This window comes from Myotis brandtii, unplaced genomic scaffold (assembly GCF_000412655.1).
Source record: "Myotis brandtii unplaced genomic scaffold, ASM41265v1 scaffold250, whole genome shotgun sequence".
Taxonomy (NCBI): domain Eukaryota; kingdom Metazoa; phylum Chordata; class Mammalia; order Chiroptera; family Vespertilionidae; genus Myotis; species Myotis brandtii.
Window position 1 is genome coordinate 1,067,073 of NW_005359478.1, and position 22,939 is coordinate 1,090,011.

The 22,939-nt window shown below is 41.1% G+C and overlaps 1 protein-coding gene across 5 annotated transcripts in view; it reads right to left on the reverse strand.

Moving 5' to 3' along the window:
* GATAD2B (GATA zinc finger domain containing 2B) overlaps positions 1-22,939 on the reverse strand; it is a 74,290-nt gene that overhangs the window by 21,437 nt on the left and 29,914 nt on the right. The window contains exon 4 of one of the 5 annotated variants that reach the window (XM_005867440.2): positions 11,279-11,347. The exons of 3 other annotated variants lie outside the window; for them this stretch is intronic. The gene's annotated coding sequence lies outside the window, so the exon portion shown is untranslated. Of the gene's footprint in view, positions 1-11,278; positions 11,348-17,304; positions 17,325-22,939 lie in introns of those variants that run through there. One more of the 5 variants, XM_014540757.1, reaches the window with a different exon arrangement.

Here is a 22,939-nt window from a genome sequence, read left to right on the forward strand (position 1 = left end):
GGGGAGGCTGGAGGGGTCAATAGGGGAAAAAGGGGAACATATGTAATACTTTCAACAATAAAGATTTATTTATTTAAAAAAAAAGAAAGAAAGAAATGTAGAAAGTCACCTACCCCCAGAAAATCAGTATTAGCAGTTTGGGATATAGTCTATCAAACTTAAAAAAAAAAAAAAATACCAACAGCATATTTCACAGATCTAGAATACTCCAAAAATTTATATGGAACCAAAAAAGACCCCAAATATTCGCAGTAATCTTAAGAACAAAGTTGGAGGAATCACAATATCAGATATCAAGTTATACTACAAAGCCACTATAATAAATACAGCCTGATACTGGCACAAGAACAGGCATATAGAACAGAACAGAGACCCCAGAAATTGACACAAGCCATTACGCTCCATTAATATTTGACAAAGGAGGCAAGAGCATACAACAGAGTCAAGACAGTCTCTTCAATAAATGGCATTGGGAAAATTGAACAGATACATGCAAAAAAATGAAACTAGACCACCGACTTACACCATACACAAGAATAAACTAAAAATGGGTAAAGGCCTTAAATGTAAGTTGTGAAACCATAAAAATCCTAGAAGAAACCATAGGCAGCAAAATCTCAGACATCTCCATGCAATATGTTTATGGACACACCTTCTAGGGCAAAGAAAATTAAGGAGAAAATAAAAAAATGGGACTACATCAAAAGAAAAAGCTCTGCACAGCAAAAGAAACCATCAACAAAATGAAAAGGGAGCCCACTGTATGGGAGAACATATTTGGCAATGATATATTTGATAAAGGGTTAATATCCAAAATATATAAGGAACTAATACAACTTAACAAAAGGAAGACAAACAATCCAATTAAAAAATGGGCAAAGGACTTAAATAGACACTTCTCCAAAGTGGACATACAGATGGCCAAGAGACATATGAGGAAAATGCTCAAAGTCACTAATCATCAGAGAGATGCAAATTAAAACAACAATGAAATATCACCTCACACCTGTCAGAATGGTTAACATCAATCCTCCTATATAATAAAGAACTAATATGCTAATTAGACCGAACAGCAAAACAACTGTTTGGACGAAGCGGGGGCTGCCAGGGCCAACCCCCTTGCACAAATTTTGTGCATCGGACCTCTAGTCTACACTAATAAAAGAGAAACATGCAAATTGACCATCCCTCCGCTATGCCCACCAGCCAATCAGAGCGAGTATGCAAATTAACCCAACAAAGATGGTGGTTAGTTTGCATATGCAGGCGGGAGCGAAGACTGAAGACAGTGTAGAAGGAAGCCAAGTGCTGCAGAAGGGAGCGAAGCAACGGAGAAGGGAGGGAGCCGAGGTGGCGGACACGGGAGTGGAGCCGAGGCAGCGGAAAAGGGAGAAGCTCCCTTCTCTGCTTCGCTCAGGCCGCAGGAAGCCCTATTCTTGCAGGAATCTTCCTGCAACGGGCCTCTAGTATATAATAAAAGGCTAATATGCAAATTGTCCCCACGGGCAGGAGTTTGACCAACCAGGAGTTAGACCTGCACTGACCACCAGGGGGTGGCATGGAATATGGTGGGCATCAGTGACGTGGCGCTGCCGGGCCCCGGCGAGAGCGGGACTGCGGTAAGATGGTGGAGCAGGTGAGTGGGCGGCACCAGGCCAACGCAGGTGCGAAGGGAGGCCCCAGCTGGTGGCGGTGGCGGTGGCAGGTAGCCGGGGGAAGGGAGGCCCTGGCAGCAGCCGCTAGGAACCCTACCTGTGCACAAATTTCATGCACTGGGCCTTTAGTAAATGAGTAAATGACAAGTGCTGGTAAGGATGTGGAGAAAAGGGAACCTTAGCCAATACACTGCTGGTGGGAATGCAGACTGTTGCAGCCATTATGGAAAACAGTATGGAGTTTTCTCAAAAAATTAAATATGGGACCGCTATTTGACCCAGTGACCTCACTTCTAGGAATATATCCAAAACACCAATCAGAAAGAATGTATGCACTCCTATGTTCATAGCACCACAGTTTACAATAGTTAAGATCTGGAAATAGCCCAAGTGCCCATCAGTAGACAAGTGGGTTAAAAAAGCTGTGGTACATTTATACTATGGAATACTATGCAGCAGTAAAAAAGAAGGATCTCTTACCCTTTAAGACAGCATGGAGGGTCCTGGAGAGTAATATGCTGAGCAAAATAAGCCAGTCAGAAAAAGACAGGTATCACATGATCACATTCATATGTGAAATCTGATTAACAAAATAGATCCAGAAACATGGAAGCATGGACTGGACTATGGACACAGACAATAGGGTGGTGAAGGCCTGGGGTAGGGGGTGGAGGTGGGCTAGAAGGGGTCAATAAGGGAAAAGAGACATATGTCATACTTTCAACAATAAAGATTAAAAAACAAAATAGATAGTGGTTATGGTTGCACAACACTGTGAATGTACTTAAAGCTGCTGAATTTGTACACTTAAAAATGGTAAATTTTGTTACATATATTTTGTCACAAAAATTTTTTAAAAAATACAATGTAATGAGACTGAATAAAATAGCCCAAGCTTCTTTTTGGGGTGATGGATATGTTCTAAAATTGGATTGTGGTGATAGCTGCACAATTCTGTAAACTTACTAAGAAAAAAAAAATCACTGAATCATACACTTAAATTATACTCCAAAGAAAGCTGTAAAAAAATAATATTCAATGTAAACTTGTCATATAAAAATTCTCTCCAAAAAGCAAAACAAAAATTCTATAAAAATGAATGTTGTATATTGCCTTTTAAAGCTTAACCAACCTTTTTTGTTTATTCTGGGCTGCTAATAATAACAGCTAATATTTCTTATGTAGCTGCTTAAAAGCCAAACATGCTACTAGGCACTTTATCATGTGTTCTTATTTAATAAATGAGGTATTATCCCTCTTTATGGGTGGGAAAAGCGTCAAACAAGTATCCTAAGACTCCAAAACTGTAGTGAATCTAGAATTCCAACAATGATCGAGCCCACTTCAAAAACCTATTATACAGTACATCTCTCTGCACACAGATGTATTAAGCACAGGAGGAATTTATGGCCGGCTGATATCTATGCCTCCTCCACTTAACTTCTACAGTGTACATTGTGTAGTTAGAGTCTATACTGTAAACTGTTAGACCCGATATTCAAACACCATGATTATTCCATAAAAAAAGCACCCTAGCCCAGCCAGTGTGGCTCAGTGGTTGAGCATTGACCCATGAACCAGGAGGTCATGGTTCAATTCCTGATCAGGGCAGGTGCCTGGGTTGCAGGCTCAATTCCCCAGGAGGGGGCGTGCAGGAGGCAGCTGATGGACAATTCTCTCTCATCATTGATATTTCTAACTCCCTTCCTCTTTTTGAAATCAATAAAAACAGTTTCTCGCCTTAGCTGGTTTGGCTCAGTGGATAGAGCATTGGCCTGTGGACTGAAGGGTCCTGGGTTTGATTCCAGTCAAGGGCACATGCCAGGGTTGAGTGCTCAATCCCCAGTAGGGGGGATGCAGGAGGCAGCCAATCAATGATGCTCTCTCATCATTGATGTTTCTCTCTCTCTCTCTCTCTCTCTCATCCTCTCTGAAATCAATACCAGATATTTTTTACAAAAAACAAAAAAAAAAACACCAAATATTTTTTCAAAAAACAAAATACCCCACCCTAAAGGCCAAGTAATTTAAATAATTCAATAGTTGGTATTGTCAAGACATTTATTTGTATAAAATATGAACACATATATTAGAAATATGAATTTGGATTCTACATAACTTTACTTACAAAGAATTCTGAACAAATGGCCACTGCAAACTCAAATAAGACTTGTCTTCTTGATGCTTTGTATAAATACTGCCTTACTGCCATTATAATTGTTATTAGGGGCCCAGTGCACGAAATCACGCGAGACCTAGGACCCAGAAAGAGTCCTGCGGCAGAGACGGGACCCAGAAACCCACCCACGCCTCTAGTCAAGTCCTCCAGAGTCAAGTCCCCACCCACCTGCACGCGCCTTGCCACACTCGCAGCCCTGCCCACCCCACACACACAGCCTCCTGCTGATCGGTTGTTACGGCGTGATGGTGTGACGACCACAGGCTTTTTATATAATAGATTAGTGACGATATCCACGTAATTTTTTGTTGTTGTTAATCCTCACCCGAGGATATTTTTCTATTGATTTTTAGAGAGAGTAGAAGGGAGAGACAGAGACAGAGAAACATTGATGTGAGAGAGAGAGAGACAAATCGACTGACTGCCTTCTGCACGCACCCTGACCAGGGCCAGGAACCTGCAACCAAGGTACATGCCCTTGACCGGAATCAAACCCAGGACCCATCACTCTGCAGGCCGATGCTCTATCCACTGAGCCAAACCAGCTAGGGCTCCACCTAATTTTTAAATTAGGAACTCATATAAGTTCAGTGTTTTGGGGTCTCCTCAGGGGCAGAGCTAGATAATTTTAAGAAGCAGTATTGTATAGTCACATCTTTACACATCCATTCCCCCTTGCCCCAAATATGTGCCAAGTTCAGGGTTAGGTGCTAGGAATAATGGTAAAAGATTAGGTCACTATCTTTAACAATTTCATTCCGATAGAAGACAGATGTGCAGATAACTAAAATAAGTACCTGGATGTTTACATGAACTCATTTTTTCTGCCTTCCTATATCCTGCTTTTCTTTCCTATATTTCAGTGAAGAGAATTCAATTTATCCAGAGGCAAAAGCTAGAACCCTGGGAATCATCCTTGACTTTCCCTGACTCTTAAATCTAAGTCACCAAATCCAATTAATTCTGTTCTCTTATTCTGAATATAAATAAGAAAATACATAGCCCTGGCATGTTACTGCCAGCAGCCACGTTGTAACCATGAAGGAAGAGAGCTTGCAGATAAAGCAGACACTGCATAGTAGAGCACTGATATGGCAGCTAATTATATAGCTGTGCCACCAGACCAAACTACCCTAAAGCTAGTCTCTGGATTCCTGTTATAGAGGCCAATAAATTCCCTTTAATGTTTAAGCCAGTATGAGGTAGGTTTTTTGCTACTTAAACTGAAAATATCCCAATAGAAAAACTCTGTCAGAAGTGCCAATATGAAATCAAAGTTAAGATATCCAAAAAACAGGTAGATACACGACATATACACAAAAGAATCAGAGCTTAGACCAGAACTGGAGATAAATATCTGAATGATTAAAAGAGGTGATTTAAGTATGCAGATGAGTGAAACCCAGAAAAAAATGAATGTACAGTTAAAAGGAAAATGGCCAAAGATAAAACCATGGACAAGGCATTTAAGGGCTGGTTGGTCGGAGAGCTAGGGGGAAACTCGCAAAGTATGACATGTCAACAAATTAAAGCAGAGACTCAAGAAGAGAGTAGTTGTGTCCAATAATTACAGCAGAAAAATTCCCAGCTTTAACTTTACCATTGACTGTTGTAAAAAAAAACACACAAAAAAACCACACAACAGCAACAAGAATAGCCAGATGGCAACACAGCCTTAGTTAGACCCATGCTTGTCAGGTTTCCGACTCGTTACCCCCAAACCAAAATCCAAATTGGCATAGAAGACTTTGAGGACTCTGAGAGGGGAGAGAATGAAGGAAGAGAGAGGGCTAGCAAAACAAATTAGCATCTACTGACTCCGTATTTACTAGGCAAATACAAGGTCCTTTATATTTGTTCTCTCATTTACATCAGAGGATTAATAAAAAATTTTTAAATTGTCAACAAAGTTAAAAATTATAAAAAATGATGAATTTTAAGACTATAATAATATAACATGACTTTAAAAGTCTGAAGTAGCAACAGTCTAAAAGACCATATTACTTCATAAAGAGTTTTCAGTATTTATACTGAACATAATAGTCCTTACAAAGCAAAACAGTACTTCTTTAACAAAAAAAAGAAGAAGTTGTTTTAGCCCTGGCTGGTGTTGCTCAGTTGGTTGGGTGTCGTCCTGTTCACCAAAAAGTTGCTGGTTCAATTCCCAGTCAGGGCACATGCCCAGGTTTCAGGCTAAAGCCCCAGTAGGGGCCATGCAGGAGGCAGTCGATGGATGTTTTACTTTCACATCAGTATTTCTCTCCCTCTCTAAAAACCAATTTTAAAATCTTAAAAAATACATTAATTGGAATTATATACAGCATATAACTTTGGGATTGGTTTTTTCCAAGTTGTTGCATGTACTGATAATTTGTTCCTTTTTATTGCTAAATAGTCAGTCCATGGTGTGGATGTACCACAATTATTCACCTGCTGAAGGACAACTGAGTTTTTCTAGTTTTTTGCTATAACAAAGCTACTACATTCATATATAAGTTTTTGGAAGAACGCAAGTTTTCATTTATCTGGGATCAATGCCCAAGAGTATGACTGCTGAGTCACATAGCAAATGAATGTTTAGTTTTATAAAAAACTGGCAATCTGCTCCTTAGAGTAGTTATACCATCATATATTTCCAGTTTCTTCATATCCTCACTAGCATTTGGTGTTGTCATTATTATTTCTTATTTTGTTTTTAATCGTCACCCAAGGAGTGAGGATAATTTTTCCATTGATTTTTTAGAGAGTAGAAGGGAGGGGGAGAGAGAAACATTGATGTGAGAGACACATTAATTGGTTGCCTCCCACACACGCCCGGTCCTGAAACCCAGGTACGTGCTTTTGAACCAGAAATGGAACCCATGACCCTCCAGTGCACAGGCTGACACTCTACCACTCAGCCACACTGGCCAGGGCTGTCATTTTTTATTTAAGCCATTCTGATAGATGTGTTGTGGTATTTCATTGTGGTTTTAATTTGCATTTCCCTAGTGGCTAATGATGTTGAATATCTTTTGCTCATTTTTTAATTCAACTGTTTGGGTTTCTTACTTACTGTAGAGTTTTGAGAGTTCTTTACATATTTTAGACATTAGTCATTTGTCATACATGTGGATTCCTAATTTATTTTCAGTGCAATTAAACATTACAGATACAGTTGAAGCACCCTAACTTTACCCCCAAACTATTCTTTTTTTTAAAAAAAAATACATTTTATTGATTTTTTTACAGAGAGGGAGAGGGAAAGAGAGTCAGAAACATCGATGAGAGAGAAACATAGATCAGCTGCCTCCTGCACACCTCCTACTGGGGATGTGCATGCAACCAAGGTACATGCCCTTGACCGGAATCGAACCCGGGACCCTTCAGTCCGCAGGCCGATGCTCCCTCCACTGAGCCAAACCGGTTAGGGCCCCTCAAACTATTCTTTATTCTCCCTCCTCCCTCTCTCCCCAGAATTCATTATGATGAATTCATTATTATTCTCATGAACATATTTTTTTAATCCTCACCCAAGGATGTTTTTCCATTGATTTTTAGAGAGAGTAGAAGAAAGAGGGAAAGACAGAGAGAAATATCGATGTAAGAGAAACATATTGATTGGTTACCTCCTGCACGAGCCCTAACCAGGGCCCGGGCTGGGGAGAAGCCCCTGCACGAGGTACGTGCCCTTGACCGGAATTCAATCCGGGACCCTTTGGTCCGCAGGCTGATGCTCTATCCACTGAGCCAAACCAGATAGGGCTCTAATGAATATTTTATAAGTTTATTTCATACATATGTATCCATAAGTAATAAAATATAGTTTGTATACATTTATAAATTTTATTTTTTAAAGTAGCGCTTGGCCTGGCCGGTGTCACTCAATGGTCAAATGTGGACCTATGAACCAGGATGTCACAGTTCAATTCCCGGTCAGGGCACATGCCTGGGTTGTGGGCTCGATCCCCACTAGGGGGCGTGCAGGAGGCAGCCAATCAATGATTCTCACTGATGTTTCTATCTCTCCTTCTCCCTTCCTCTCTGAAATCAATAAAAAAAAAATTTTTTTTAAAGCAAAATTAAACAACATATACTAGAGCTGCTTTTAAAAAATATATTATTATTTTATTGATTTCTGAGAGGAAGGGAATGGGAGAAAGAGATAGAAACATCAATGATAAGAGAGAATCATTGATTGGCAGCCTCCTGCACGCCCACACTGGAGATCCAGCTCTGCAACCTGGACATGTGCTCTGACCAGGAATTGAACAGTGACCTCCTGCTTCATAGGTCGACACTCAACCACTGAGCCATGCCAGCTGGGCTCATTTTGCTTTTCAATGTTAAGTTTTTTAGTATTTAAAATTTACCTAAATAAATGAGGCCCTAGTAAAATCCTCACCTGAGGACATGCTTAGAGAGAGAGAGAAAAACATGGATGTGAGAAACATCAATCGCCTTCAATGTGCACCCTGACTAGGGATCAAACCCGCAATCCAGGTATGTACTCTCACCAGGAGTCAAACAGGCCCACCTTTTGGTGCACGGGACGACACTCCAACCAACCGAGCCACTCTGGCCAGGCTAGTTGATTTGTTTTAACGGCTGTGTAGGATTCCACAGCAAAAACATACAATTTAATAATCCATTCTCCAGTTCAACACTTTTTAGGCATCAATTTGTAGATGTTAAAAGCAATGCTGCGATTTCTACTTCTGGCCAAGATGGTGTGACACAGGCTGGATTTACCCTCCCACCTGAAACAATAAAACCAGACAAAACACATGAAACAAGGGTCTCAGGACACTGGACACCAAGCACAAAGGACAGTGATCCCAGAGGGATAAAAGACAATGGGATGAGCTCCACAACTGCCCTCATTTATTGCTTTAGAAGAGTTTCTAGGACATGGTGTGGGGGAAATGAGAGGGAGCCAGGCAGACTCCTGAGTTGAAGGGATGGGTGAGGGTACAGTGAGACAAAGGCAGCTAGGTTTCAAAAAGGATAGAGTACCATAGAAGTGAGAATGCAGAAAGGTGGATATAATTTAAAAAGACAGATAATAAGTGTTAAAGGCGCATGTAGGGAAATTGGAATCTTCATACACTGCTGATGGGAATGGAAAAGAGCCTGGAAGTTCCTTATGAAGTTAAACACAGTTACAACACAATCCAGCAATTTCACTGCTAGATATATACCCAAGAGAACTGAAAACATTATCTCCACACAAAAATTTGTACATGAATGTTCATAGCAACATTATTCATTATAGTCAAAAAGTGGAAACAACCCAAATGTCCACCAACTGATGACTAAACAAACAAACGTACATCTATAAAATGAAATACTGTACAACTATAAAAAGGAATTTAGTGCCCTGGCCAGGTAGCTCAGTTGGTTAGAGTGTTGTCCCAATACACCAACGTTGTGGGTTTGATGGTCAGGGCACATGCAGGAGTCAACCAATAAATGCATGAATGGGTGGAACAACAAATTGATGTCTCTCTCTCTCCCTCTACCTTCTTCTCTCTCAGAAAATCAATAATAATAAAAAGGAATGAAGTACTGATATATGTTACAACATAGATGAAAGTTGAAAACATTAAGCTAAGTGAAGCAAGCCAGTCATAAAAGGTAATATATTGTATGATTCCATTTATATGAAAAGTCCAGAAAAGACTTGAAGGAGAATGGAAACAGAACGTAGATAAATGGTTTCCTAGGGCTGAGGAGAGAGGAAAATAAGGAGTAACTGCTAATAGGTAGGGGGGGGGTTTCTTTTTAGGGTGATGAAAATGTTCTAATTTTAGATTATAGTGATAGCTGCACAACTCTGAATATACTAAAACCATTGAATTGTATACTTTAAATGGGTAAATTTAGGATATGTGTAATATGTTTCAATAAAGATGTTAAAGCCCTGACCGGAGTAGCTTAGTTGGCTGAGAAATATTTCATTTAATTCTCAGAACATTCCTATGAAATCCACATTATCCCCATCCTATCAGAAAGAAGTAACTGAGACTCAGAAAGACTAAATAAACCTGCCCAACGTCACAAAATAAATAGAAGAGTAATGATTAAAACCTAGGTCTAACTCCAATGCCCAGTACACCCCCCTTTCCACCACACCAAGGATGGTTAAGTAGGTTTCAACTCTCATGCCAACTTCATTTTATTGATGGTGGTTACCTATAACATTCTGTTTCATCAGTAAAGACTTTTACTTAATTATTGTCTGCCACAAGTACCACATATGAAAACAGCAGCACACATATAAGCCAAGTATTTATCATATCCATCTATAATAATAAAAGTGTAACATGCTAATTAGACCGGATGTCCTTCCGGAAGCTGGATGCTGCAGCCGCGGCAGCCGCCATGGCTGGCCGCAAGGGAGGGATCCAGGCAGCTGCCACGGCTGGGAAGGCCTACTGTTGCACAAATTTCATGCATCAGGCCTCTAGTATATTATCATAATCAGACTAATAAATCTGAATTTATTGGCCTGTGAGGGTAACCATATTTTTGTACTTTGAAGAAACAAGAGCTGGGAAGTGGACATGGCAGGGAAACAGCAAAAATCTACAAACCTTAGGAAAGTCTCACAAAAGTCTTTGGCATCATGAAAATTTCTTCTAAATATCCCTCAAGAATGTTCATGGCTTTAGCCAGTTTTGCTCAGTAGATAGAGCATCAACCTGTGGACTCAAGAGTCCTGGGTTCGATTCCAGTCAAGGGCACCTACCTTGTTTGCAGACTCAATCCCTGGCCCTGGACGGGATGGGTGCAGGAGGCAACCAATAGTTGTGTCTCTTACATGGATGTTTCTATCTGTTTCTCCCCTTCCTTTCCACCCTCTTTAAAAAAAAAAAAAAAAAAAAAAAAAAATTTTCAAAAAGAATGTTCATAACTCTGTATAGCACTGAATCAGTCATATCAGAGAAGGGAGAATGTTATAAATAGCAGCCTCGCTAGATATTTATTCCATAGTAGGCCTAATGAAGTTTCTCTAATGCCAATTCATGTACGTGACAAACAATCATACAAATAAATTCTATCTCAGCAGTGCTTCAGAGATGAGTAGGCTCATGACCTCTACTTATAACTGTGTACAGCTGAATGAATGTCCATTTGTCTCCCACCAAAGTGGAAGCAAGTTGCACTTCCAGGTCTTGGCAAAGATCACAGAGCAATGGTCCTGTTCTGCACATCAGATAGCTGAGCGAATGAGATATCTGAGCTCCTTCCAAGCTACCTAATGCTTCCTGCAGCCAATCATTTCCAGCAATTAACTCTGCAACCTCTCTATTTCAGTTCCCTAAAGAAACTCTCATACACACAAACCAAACTGCAAAACAAATTCTTCAAGTGGGGGTAAAAGCCCCTAAGGGAAAACAAAATGGTTATAGAACAGGTTTTATCTTAAATGCTAAAAGAATGAAATTATCTCCAAATGTACCATTTTATTGGATCATCTTAGAGGTTGCTTCTACACAGTCCTACAGGTAGCAATCTCTGGATTCAGCAACTGGTGGAATAGAAAAGGGTATGGATAAGGGCTTGAGAAGAATATGCATCAATGTGAATACCTAAGCTCTATTAATCACTTCTCATTAAGAGATTTAGATAACATGGAACAAAAAGAAACCACTCTGATCTCTGCATAAGATAGAAACATGCAGGACATATCAGATCCTAAAGTAAATGCTTATTACACTAGAGGCCCGGTGCACAGATTCGTGCATCGGTGGCATCCCTTGGCCTGGCCTACGCCCTCTCACAATCCGGGACCCCTCAGGGGATGTCAGACTGCCAGTTTCAGCACGATCCCCAGAGGGACTCCACTGGTGCACAAACCCGTGCACCAGGCCTCTAGTATGCATATAAGATCTTTGGTTAATCTCTTCCCGCCCTCCCCACCCCTTTTCTCTGAGATCCATCATTCTGTTCCATGTTTCCATGCCTGTGTGTTCAGCGTCTGGCCCTTGGTGGTCAGTGCGCGTCATAGCTACCGGACGAACAGTCTCTTAGGCTTTTATATATATACTAGATGCCCAGTGCACAACATTTGTGCACGGGGGGTGGGGGGGCTCAGCCTGGCCTGCGCCCTCTCGCAGTCTGGGACCCCTTGGGGGATGCCCACCTGCCGGAGGTGGGGAAGGCTCCCACCACCGCGGCTGTGCTCGCCAGCTGTGAGCCCAGCTTCTGGCTGAGGCTCCCCTTGTGGGAGCGCACTGACCACCAGGGGGCAGCTCCTGCATTGAACGTCTGCCCCCTGGTGGTCAGTGTGCATCATAGTGACCGGTCATTCTGCTGTTCAGTTGATTTGCATATTAGGGTTTTATTATATAGGATAGATTATCGCTGGCAAGATTATGAACCAGAGGTTAGAAATAAATCTGGCAGCCCTGGCTGGTGCGGATCAGCTGGTTGAGTGTCATCCAATACTACAAAAGGTCACCGGTTTGCCCTAACCGGTTTGGCTCAGTGGATAGAGCGTCGGCCTGTGGACTGAAGGGTCCCAGGTTCAATTCCAGTCAAGGGCATGTACCTTGGTTGCGGGCACATCCCCAATAGGGGGTGTGCAGGAAGCAGCTGACAGATGTTTCTCTCTCATAGATGTTTCTCTCTCATCGATGTTTCTAACTCTCTATTCCTCTCCCTTCCTCTCTGTAAAAAAATCATTACAATATATTTAAAAAAAAAAAAAAAAAAAAGGTCGCCGGTTTGATTTCCACTCAGGGCACATGCCCGGGTTGCTGGCAGATTGTTGCCAGCTCAGGAGGCAGCTGATCATTGATGTTTCTCTCTCCCTCTTCCTTCCTCTCTGTCTAAAATCAATAAAAACATATTTTTAAAAACAAGAAAAAGGCCCAGCTGGTGTTGTTCAGTGGTGGAGTGTCGACCTATGAACCAGGAGGTCACAGTTAGATTCTTGGTTAGGGCACATGCCCGGGTTGCGGGCTTGATCCTGAGTAGGTGTGTGCAGGAAGCAGAAGATCAATAATTCTTTCCCATCATTAATGTTTCTCTCTCTCTCCCTCTCCCTTCCTCTCTGAAATCAATACAAATATTTAAAAACAAAAAACAAAGACAATATACTAATGACCAATAAATACATGAAAAATGCTCAATGTCATTAGTCATCAAAGAACTGCAAATCAAAACCACAATGGCCTGGCCGGAGTGGCTCAGTGGTTGAGCATCAACCTATGAACCCTCTCTCTCCCTTCCTCTAGAAATCAATAAAAATATATATTAAAAAAACAACACACGCAATAAGATAGCAATTCACACCCACTAGGATGGCTATTATCAAAAAGAAAATGACAAGTGTTGACAAGACTGTGGAAATAGTAGAACCCTAGTATATTGCTAGTGGGAGTGTAAAATGGTACAGTTGCTTTGGAAAATGGTTTGGTGGTTCCTTAAAAAGTTCGAATAATCAAAAACAGAATTATCATATGACCCAGGAATTCCATTCATAGATAAATATCCAAAAGAATTGAAAACAGGTATTCAAACAAAAACTTGTACAAAAATGTTCCTGGTAGCATTATTCACAATAGCCAAAAAGGTAGAAACCCAAATGTCCATCAACTGATGAATGGATAAGCAAAATGTGATATACAGTAAGTCCTCACTTAACAACATCAGTAAGTTCTTGGAAACTGCAACTTTAAAAAAATGTTTTTTATTGATTTTAGAGAGAGATAGGAAGGAAGAGAGAGAGAAACTTTGATTTGTTGTCCCATTTATTTATGCATTCATTGGTTGGTTCTTATAATGTGCCCTGACCAGGAATCAAACCCACAACCTTGGCATACTGGAATGGCACTCCAACCAACTGATCTACTCAGCCAGAGCAGGAAACTGCAATTTTATAATGAAACCAATTTTGCCATAGGCTAATTGATAAACATAAGTTTCTACGGCATATTTTTGGTCACAAAACATTACCAAACTTCTAAATTAAGACCTAATATTAACACTGAGATAAATAAGCTATCCATATTTTTTAAAGATTAATAAAAATGAGTAAGATAATTATTTTCCAACCTGCTTATTCCAGTTCAGGATTGAGAGTGGCCAGAGCTTATTCCTGCAGCTCAAGGCACAAGAGGGAGCCAACCACCCTGGACAGAATGCCCTTCCATTGTAGCAAGTATTCACACCCATACTCAGACCAAGATAATTTAGATACACCAATTAACCTAACATGCACATATTTGGGGTGTGGAAGGAAACCAGAATGCCCAGAGAAAATGCATGCAGACACAGGGAGAACATGCAAACTCCACACAGTGGTCCTGGCCAGAAATCTTTTTTTTTCTTCTTTTTCTCGTCAATGTAATAATGACACAACGTTATTTGAGGACTGCTGTATTCCTACAGTAGAATATTACACAGGCAAAAAAAGGAGTAAAGTACTGATACATGCTACAACGGGGATGAAACTCAAAAACATTATGCTAAGTGGAAGTAGCCAGATACAAAAGGTCACACTTGTATAATTATATTTATACTAGAGGCCCGGTGCACAAATATGTGCACAGGTGGGATCCCTCTGAGTGGCCTGCAGGTATCGGGCCAAAACCACAGTCCAACCTCCTACCTGCCGCTCCTGCTCATCCTGGCCCCACTGTGCCTGCTGTGGGCTTGTGACCAACCAGTCCCAATCGGGAGAGGCTCACAGCAGCGCTCACCAGCCATAAGCCCTGCCTCTGGCGCCCTCCCAAGGGGAGTGGCCTGCGGGATCAGGCTGAAACCGGTTCTCTGGTGCAGGCCAGGCTGAGGGAGCCCACCAGTGCACGATCAGGCTGGGGAGGGACCACGTGAGGGCTCCAGGTCGTGTCAGGTCCATCTCGCTCAGTCCTGATTGGCCTGACCCCAGTAGCAAGCTAACCTACCGGTCGAGCATCTGCTCCCCAGTGGTCAGTGTACGTCATAGTGAGCAGTTGAGCAGCCTTAGCATATCATTAGCATATTACACTTTGATTGGTTGTTCGGTCCTGCAGTTTGGTCTATTTGCATATTGCCCTTTTATTATATAGGAGGATAAACTATCCAGGATAGATAAATCCATCAAGACAAAAAACAGCTTAGTTAGTAGTTGCCAAGTGCTGGGAAATGGAGAAATGGGGAATGACTGCTTAATGTGTACAAGTTCCCTTTTGGGGTGATGAAAATATTTTGGAATTTGATTTAGGTGATGGTTGCACAACACTGTGAAACATACTAAATGCCACTGGATTGCACAACTTAAAATGTTTAATTATATGTTATATGAATTTTACCTCATTTAAAAAAAACACACAACACAGTAGTTTCTAAATGTTTGTTGCAATGTGAAATCTGATACCTTATAATTATTATAATTATTAAAATACATTGGCCTATCTTACACTATGAATGGATCTTTTACCCAAAAATTATTTTGTTACATCTCAAGCATTGGTCATTTGAAAAATTCTGGTCCACTAAGTCATGTAGATTTCAATGTTGACATATTTCATTATACAATAGTTTTAAAAATCACATTTGTGCAAGATGGCGGTGTAGGTAAATGCTGGTACTTGCGGCCTTCCACAACCACATCAAAATTACAACTAAAATACAGAACCACCATCATTCAGAACCACATGAAACCTGGCTGAATGGAAGTTCTGCAACTACAAAAGTAAAGAACAAAGCACATTTAGACTGGTAGGAGGAGCGGGCACATTTAGACTGGTAGGAGGAGCGGGGGCACGGAAGGGGCTGGTTGGACACACATGTGTGGCATGTTTTTAATTGGAAGGGATATCTCCACTGCAGAGGCCCCCGTTGAGAAGCAAGGGGTCCCAGACCCACACCAGACCCCTAGCCCAGGGTTCCAGAGCTGGGAAGAGAAAGTCCCATAACTTAAGGCTGTAAAAACCAGCAGGGATTGTGACTGAGTGACCCAGAAGCTGCTGGAGACCCAGGCAGTCCCTCTTAAAGGGCTGGCACAGGGACTTACTCGGATTCGATCCCTCTGAGTTCCAGTGTTAGGTGGCGGCACTGGGGGGAACCAGAGACATACCGGGAGGAACTGGATTGTCTGGCATGGGGCAGGAACTTGGTGGTGGCTTTCTCCCAGATGGAGGTGCTCACAGGGGTCATTGTTCCTTATGTTGGGACCTCCCCAGTCCCAGAGCTGACTGGCAGCCATATCTGAGTTTCCTTCAGCAGGGCTCACACTGTTCACTCCATCCTGGTGATTCCCTGAGACCCCACCCCACCCAACTTGCAGCCCCAAGCTGTTTGCAGCAGCTTTTCCAAATGAATAGCCTGTCCTGGCTCAGGCTTCAGGCTTTCCTAAAATCTCTTAAACAAGCAGCAGCTGGCATCAGCGTGCCTTATACCTATCAATAAGAGGCCCAAGACCCAGCACTAGCACCAGCCTGCCTTGCTTCACAACTTGGCCTTGTCTGGGCACTTCCAAGCCCAATACAAATAGCAACCATCTGCAGATCGCTTGGCCCCAGACAGTGGCTGACTTTGCACCTCCCAGGAGGCCCCAGAGCCAGTGCACCTGGCAGACAGCTTCAGACCATGCCATATTACAACTCTACACATTCACAAGCAACATATTCAAGGAGCAGACTCAGTGAACACCAAAGCCCCACTGAAGCAAGTCCTGCTCCATAGGAGTATAGTTGCAGCTGGTCTTCACAGCCAATTGGCCTGGAGGTCAATTCCTCCCAGTGACACCAACAGCAATCAAGGCTTAACAACAAGACTGTGCACACAAGCCCTCACAGGATCACACCTGGAGTGCCCAGCTCAAGTAACTGGGGAGGCTGAGCCACTGGGCCCTACAGGACACCTAATACACAAGGCTACGCTACGAATTCTAGGAGACATTGCAGCTCTACTTACTTAATACATAGAAACAACACAGGGAAGCAGCCAAAATGGGGAGACAAAGAAACACATCACAAATGAAAGATCAGACAAAATCTCCAGAGGAAAAAAAAAATCTAAATGAAATGGATGCAAGCAAACTACCAGACACAGAGTTCATAAAAAATGGTTATAAGGTTAACTCAAGGATCTTAATGAGAGCTCCAAGGGACTTAGTGAAACTTGCAAGGATCTTAGTGAGAACATCAACAACATGTTAAAGGACCAGTCAGAAATTAAGCATACATTAACTGAAATAATTTTACAGGAAGTCAACAGTAGAATAGAGGATTCTGAGAATCAAATCAACGATTTGGAATATGAGAAATCAAAAAACACCCAATCAGAAGAGTGGGGGGGGAAAAAGCATCCAAAAATATGAAGATAGTGTTAAGAGCCTCTGGGACAATAAGTGTACCAACATTCGCATTATGGCGGTGCCAGAAGGAGAAAAAGAGCAAGATAAATAATGACAGCCCTAGCCAGTTTGGCTCAGTGGATAGAGCATCAGCCTGCAAACCAAAGGTTCCGGGTTCGATTCCGGTCAAGGACACGTACCTCGGTTGCAGGCTCCTCTCTGGCCTGGGCCCTGGTCAGGGCTCTAGCAGGCGACAAACAATTGATGTGTTTCTCTCACATCAGTGTTTCTCTCTGTCTTTCCCTCTTTTCCACTCTCCCTAAAAGTCAATGGAAAAATATCCTCGGATGAGGATTAACAACAACAAAAAGAAATAATGACAGAAAACTTCTCTTACTTGGTGAAAGAAATAGGCTTACAGTCCAGAATGTGCAGAGAGTCCCAAACAAGAGGAACCCAAAGAGGCCCACACCAAGACACATCATAATTAAAATGCCAAAGGTTAGCCCTAGCCAATTTGACTCAGTGGATAGAGCGTCAGCCTGCAGACTGATGGATCCTGGATTCAATTCCGGTCAAGGGCACATGCCCGGGTTTCGAGCTTGATCCCCAGTAGGGGGCGTGCAGGAGGCAGCCGATAGATGACTCTATTTAATCACTGATGTTTCTCTCTCCCCCTCTCCCTTCCTCTCTGAAATCAATAAAAATATATAATTTTTTTTAAATGCCAAGGGTTAAAGACAAAGAGAGAATTTTAAAAGCAGCAAGAGAAAAACAGTTAGTTACCTACAAGGGAGTGCCCACACAACAATAAGCTGATTTCTCAACAGAAACTTTGCAGGCCAGAAGGGAGTAGCAAAAAATATTCAAAGTGATGAGTAGCAAGGACCTACAACCAAGATTACCCAGCAAAGCTATCATTTAGAATTGAAGGTCAGATTAAGAGCTTCACAGACAAGAAAAAGCTAAAGGAGTTCATCACCACTAAACCAGTATTACATGAAATGTTGAAGGAAATTCTTTAAGAAGAGGAAGAGAAAGAGATAAAAATATTAACAATAAAATGGTAATAAGTATATATCTATCAATTATTGTATCTAAAAATCAAAATAAATGAACAAGAAATCTAATGAACAAAATAAACTGATGAATAAAATAGAACCAGAGGCATGGAAACATGAAACAGACTGATGAATCTCAGAGGGGAGGAGAGTAGGGGGCAGAGAGATATTAACAAAATATCTTATTGCATATATGCATTGCCTATGGACACAGACAATAGGGTGGTGAAAGCCTAGGATGGGAGGACATCTGTAATACTCTCAACAATGAAGATTTGTTTTTTTTAATTACATTTGTTAACATCACCATTAATCGCACTGGGAAAGTTAGTTCTGGGAAGCTGTCAAACTCATGGTTTAATTTTATTTAAGTTTTATTACTGGGCACAAATAGTTGTTTTCCTTAAAAATTTTCAAAAATATGTCTGCCAAATACCCAAATCTAAAGACCATAGTTCACAGATTATTCTTTCAAGTAAAAACAGCGTTCTATGAAGAAAGCAGCTAGTTAGCTTGCAATTCAATCAGTACTTTTCCTTGAGACACCATTGTATTTCAATATATAGCTAAAGTACATAATGAGTATTTCCCATTTTATCACACAAAATATTCAAAAGCCATGTTCTGAAAGGTCAAAATTATATAAAATTCATTCTTACTGCTTCATAAAGAACATCCTTAGTGAAACTGGATCGTTTTTTTCCTGAAGTTTATATGTATGGCAATGAAGAATACAATGACTACTTGTATAGTTTGGTGCTACTGTTTTGATTCATGATAAGGCACCAGCAGTTTTACTCACTATTGATTTTAGATCATCAGTGCAAATGTCAACATAGTGAAAAAGGCAAAAATGCTTTTGTATTATTATGAAATAGTTTTGATCACAAGACTCTCTGAAAGGATCTAGGGGAATCCCCAGGAGTCACAGACCACATGGGAAACTGCTTCCATACTCTAATATACTTGTTTAATAGGTAACCCACCAATTAATATTATTTTCCAGGTTTAATGCAAACTACTTGGTAGCAAACCTTCTTTCTTTATATTTCCCTTTAATACCCACTACTATGAAATGTTCCTAATAGACTACATAAGCACTATTATTGCCTAACCAACTCCAAATCGTAAATACTTTCCCTCAACTGTTATCAGCTATAATGGGCCCTCTTCTTACTATTCCCAAAGCTACAAAATCCCATTTCTACAAATCTGAAATGATTAATTCCTTCTGGTCCATTTAAATGTCATTTTAATTACGTCCCTTTTGATTTCTAGAATTTCTTCTTGGCTCACTCTTCTAGAAAAAAATAAAAAGAAGAAGACTCTTGATCTACACCAGGGGTCTGGAAAATTTTTCTGTAAAGGACCACACAGTAAATATTTCAGACTTTGTGGGCCAACTACTAAACTCTGCTGTTATGAGCAAATGAGTGTGGCTATGTTCCAATAAAACTTTACAGAAACAGGCAGTGGCTGTAGTTTGCTGATTCCAGACTTTCAACCTATACGTCAATCAATCAAATCTAACTCAAAAGATCTGCCCACAGTAAAATAAGGAGGTAGCCACAGATTGGCTAAAAGAAACTAATACGAACAAACAGTGAAAACAGTAGTAAACAAACCCAATAGCAAGGAATATTACTAATAACTAACATTCACTGAGCTCTTATTATTTGCTAGGCACTGTGCTAAAATGCTCTACAAAGGCACTATCTCATTTAAGCCCTTAAAAAGGGCTTTAAGCCCTAACCGGTTTGGCTCAGTGGATAGAGCGTCAGCCTGCAGACTTGAAGGGTCCCGGGTTCGATTCCGGTCAAGGGCATGTACCTTGGCTGCGGGCACATCCCCAGTGGGGGTGTGCAGGAGGCAGCTGATTGATGTTTCTCGCTCATCGATGTTTCTAACTCTCTATCCCTCTCCCTTTCTCTCTGTAAAAAAATCAATAAAATATATTTAAAAAAGGGGGGGGGGGCTTTAAGCCCTGGCCCATGTGACTCAGTTGGTTGGGAGTCATCCCATGCATCAAGAGGTTGCTGGTTCAATTCCTGGTCAGGGCACATGCCTGTACTTCAGGTGCAAGCCCCAGTGGGGGTTATGCAGGAGGCAGCCAGTTGATGTTCTACTTTCACATCGATGTTTCCCCTTCTCCCTCTCCCTTCCTTTCTCTCTAAAAACCAATAAAAATATTATAAAAATAAACAAGTAAATAAAACAAAAAGGGCTATAGTAATTTAAATATTTCTCCTTTTACAGAAGAGATACAATAAGTAACTTTCCAAAGTCTCAGTCTGTAAATGCTTAAGCCTGATTCAAACACAGGTCTTTCTTACCACAAGGTCCATGTTCTTAATCATCATACTATATTATCTACTAGAGGCCCGGTGCACGAAATTCGTGCACTGGGGAGGGGGTTCCCCTCAGGCCAGCCTGCACCCTCTCCCAGTCCGGGAGCCCTTGGGGGATGTGCAACTAACAGCTTAGGCCCGCAGTCAGACATTCATAGGACTGCTGCAGAGGCAGGACAGGCTCCCGCCACTGCCACTGCACTCGCCAGCTGTGAGCCCAGCTTCTGGCTGAGTGGTGCTCCCCCTGTGAGAGTGCACTGACCACCAGGGGGCAGCTCCTGCATTGAGCGTCTGCCCTCTCATGGTCAGTGCGCATCATAGTGACTGGTTATTCTGCTGTCCAGTTGATTTGCATATTAATCTTTTATTATATAGGATACTGTCACTTTGGTTTTTTAATCCAAACTGATAAGATAGTAATTCTAAATTAAAACAGACCATTGTCGTTTACTTGCTCTTACAGTGTCTTTTCTATATCGAGTTTACTACACAAACCTTGGCTCATATTCTGAAGGAAGAGCCTATTTTAGATGACATACTGTTCAATAATATGCACCAAGGATCATATGCTTAACTGTGACAAGTTAAGATGTGCTGCCTAAAAAACTAATGGATTAGGAGGTAAGCAGTCCTTTCCCCACTGTCACATTATAAGTTAGCACAAATATATTATTATACTAATATGTTATATATTATAAAAATATAAATCAGCACAATAATTCTGATATATACCAAAGGAAATCTGCCAGACATAATTTAAAACAGGTGATATTAGAATAAAGGGAACAGAGGCGGTCAAAGGGCAGATTTCATACATTCTTCAAAACTACTCTTCAGATAGCCCTAAACAGTAAAATGGGCCTATGAGAATTAAGCAAAAAGGGGGAAAAGAGAAAAAAATCTACTACTAATAGAATGTGCTAACTTAACTTATGCCTCACTGATGATAACTACCTAACCATAAGATTATTCCTTCTAATCGGCTTTCAGGTACCAAAAGAAAAGTTAAGTCAAAGGCTGCAAAAGGGCCTCTTTGAAACCTATCAGTCCAATAAGCAAGCATCATACAGACAGAATCTTAAATTAAGAGAGAATGGTGCCCTAGCTGGTTTGGCTCAGTGGATAGAGCACTGGCCTATGAACTGAAGGGTCCCAGATTCCATTCCGGTCAAGGGCACATCCCTGGTCTGGGGGCTCGATCCCCAGTAGGGGGAGTGTGGGAGGCAACCAATAAATGATTCTCTCATCATTGATGTTTCTCTCTCTCCCTTCCTCTCTGAAATCAACAAAAATATATTAAGAGAAGATGGTAAGGAATGAAATAATCCTTACATCTTCCCTTCCCTTTATATTAAATGTAAACCAGTATAAAAGGTAAGATATGACAATACCACACATATAACACATGTAAAATGGTGCCCATGGCATTACCAAATAATAGTATAAGAAGACAGTATCAATTCAAAAAGGTAATTATTACTTCTAAGAATTGGCGAATCTCACAACTCTGACTGTATCTCCTAGCCTTCTAGGTTTCAGGTATGCGGGACTGTTGCTGTTTGGTCTTTTAGTATTCATCTGACTGCAAAATGATCTCCCTTAATTCATTGATAAAGGAAACTTGAAAGAGTAGGCTCCAGCTACTCAGGGTGGGGAAATATCTGGGGCAGTCTAGGGAATAAGCAATCCAGCCACTCTGGTAAATCCATCTGCCAACCCATAAAAAAAGCATAACATCATTAAGTACCTCCTAACACTTGCACCAAAACTGAAAAATATACATCTATTCAAAGACTGTTGCTTGTGAAAATGTAGCTAGAACACAAATTCATAGGCTATAACCAAAACATTAAATTAAGGCGCTACCTCCAGACTACAACCTGACAAACCTTATTATAAGATAAACTAGTTCAAAAGTTCCCTCCCACGCTAAGCTCTCCATACCTAATTATTGCATTATTCTGAATGGTCAGACAGGGGCAAAAATAAACTCTCATAAAACAACTGTTGCCGAGGCCGGTTTGGCTCAGTGGATAGAGCGTCGGCCTGCGGACTGAGAGGTCCCAGGTTCGATTCCGGTCAGGGGCATGTATCTGGGTTGCGGGCACATCCCCAGTGGGGATGTGCAGGAGGCGGCTGGTCGATGCTTCTCTCTCATCGATGTTTCTAACTCTCTCTGTCTCTCTCCCTTCCTCTCTGTGAAAAATCAATAAAATATATTTAAAAACAAAAAACAAAAAAACAACTGTTACAGTATGACTCTCTGTTATTCATTAATATACTTTATTTCACATTTCCACCTAACACAAGAGTTACTTCATTTATGTACCACACCTAGGAAGCACATAGAGAAATTAAGAAAAAGGGCACCATGGTAAATTGATGGTAAGCTGAAATATAATTTCTGAATGAATATTAGATTTCTA